Source organism: Enhydra lutris, unplaced genomic scaffold (genome assembly GCF_002288905.1).
Source record: "Enhydra lutris kenyoni isolate GAN:26980312 unplaced genomic scaffold, ASM228890v2 scaffoldscaffold17, whole genome shotgun sequence".
Taxonomy (NCBI): Eukaryota; Metazoa; Chordata; class Mammalia; order Carnivora; family Mustelidae; genus Enhydra; species Enhydra lutris.
The window spans coordinates 6746872-6749018 of record NW_019154101.1 but is presented as its reverse complement, the minus strand read 5'-3'; the positions used below and the strand labels follow the sequence as shown (position 1 = coordinate 6749018).

The 2147-nt window shown below is 52.6% G+C and overlaps 1 pseudogene; it reads right to left on the bottom strand.

Annotated features, from left to right (window-relative positions):
* Window positions 1-280: 280 nt before the first annotated feature.
* LOC111147731 lies at window positions 281-1693 on the bottom strand (annotated as a pseudogene).
* Window positions 1694-2147: the final 454 nt, after the last annotated feature.

Below are 2147 nucleotides of genomic sequence, written 5' to 3'. Positions count from 1 at the left end.
GAGCTTTCCAAGTGGATAGTCTCAGCTCACTAAAATCATGCCAACAAGATAAGCCTGCAGAGAAAAAAGTTTCAAATTATTGGCTGCATGCATACAAATTTAGAAACACAGGTATTATACTCATACTGCAAAACCATAGCAGTGTGTGATGCCTTGTTACTAAGGCAGAGGACTAGAACATAGTACCTCCAGTGACCACAGTGATCTTTCAATGACTCTTTCTGCCAACTAGAAACAATGTATATGTAAAGCTGGGTGGGCACACCTGCTGTGCTGCTAATTAACGAAGGTGAAGGTCATCACCGTCACCTAAATTGGAGCCAGGACTAGGTTCTTATGATTTCCTTATGTCCAGTTCCTCCCAATGGGATCTGCCTGGTCTTCTAATCCACACCTCCTTCTCCAAACCTCTTCCAAAGCTCATTGTGCTAACACATCCACCGGCAAGGCTCGCTCCTTGTTAGACCCCAGGCAGCCCCTACCATCCAGTCTCTGGAGGTCAGTGCAGCCTTTCCAGATAACAAGACTCCGTTCAGAATCGTGGGAGCCTTCCCACATACCTTCCCACATCCTCCCGGCTAGGTGTGTCGTGTTCTCCTTGCCAGCTGGCTAGAAAACCCTGCAGAGACAGACTGGCTCCTGGGGCCACTAAAGTGATTTCCCAGTGGCTGTCGGGGCAGGTGTTCTGGAAGCATGCCTGGAGCTCCTCGTGGGGCCTGTTCCCGAAGCTCATGTACTTTTTCTCACATCCGCAACTCAGCTTCCTGATAACTCGTGCTTGAGTTCTTGAACTTGGGTCTCTGGTTGGGAACAAGGCATGGCACCCTTCCCATCCTGAGACTGAGCCCTTGGGCTCCAGGCTTGCGGGACACCTGGGGGTCTGCTCCACGCTGACCAGCTCGACTACAGTATATTTAGTATAGATGTATCACAAACACATCACACCCATGATTTCACGGACGCCGAAGGGTAAGAAGGAAGGGCTCCTAAGAGAGGAGGGTCAGGAAGCAGCACAAATGCAGTCTGAAATCCTTACCTCCTGGGCACCTGTCCCCTGGGCTGGGCACCTCAGGGAGGGGCAGAGCCTGTAGTTAGTTCCCCGAGGGCCCAGGGCCCCAAGGCTGGGGTCTCTAGGGGTTCGATTTGTCCTCCTCCTTCCCCTGACCTTAACTCCCCAGCAAGGGATAGTCTGCTAGAGATGAAGTCCAGCCGGGAACCCCAGCCTCTCCCCACACCACCGAGGCCCTGCCCAGGGGTGGTTATGTCCACTGGAGCACACCGTCAGCCATCCCACCCAGTGGGGGCTCCCCATCCATGGCTCAACTTCCTCCCAAACTGACCGGACCCCCTTTGTCTCAAAGCCCAGCCACCTGCCTGTTCCCCAAAGCCAGAGCCCACAGAGCCACTTTATTTGGGGTGTCCTAGTTCTCAGCCCTGAGAAGCTGGATTTGGCTGGAATTAGTGATAAGTAGGGGCTCCCCAGCTTCTATGAGACCCAAAGAACCAAGGTCATGCCTCCAACCGGGGAGATAGGCAGAGACAGTCTACACAGCTGTGGCCAGCTCCCCTTGTAGTTGCCCATGCCAGACATGGAGTATAGACCCTCAGGAAGGCATCATCTGGGAACCACAGGGGCCAACTGCTCTCCCAGGGAGGTATCCTGGGCTAGAACCCCAGGAGGAAGGTACTGCATGGACCTGGAGGAAGAGGACTGAGGCGCTCACCAGGCAATCTGGCTGGGTTAAGGCAAGAACGAGCTCAGACATCAGAGAAGCCTGGGTTCCAATCCCAACCCACCTCTGGCTAGCTCTGTGATATGGGGCAAATCACTTGACCTCTCTGAGCTTCCGTATCTGCATCCCTTGAAGGCAGAGGGGAGGAGATAATGTGACTCACTGTTGAATTCTGCACTATGAATGTTGAAAAGAGTAGGGAAGAGTGGCTCTGGCAGGCAACATAGCACCTGCAAAGGGCCTGAGGTAGACAGATGACATGATAGAGCCATGACAGGGAGAGGGGCCTACTGAGGGAAACAGAGGCTCAACCCCCAGAGCTGAGGCCTTCAGGCTTTTTTTTTTTTTTTTTTTGTACCACAGTTAGAAATGTATTTTACACCATAACCTTATACACATGCGTATAAAACATAC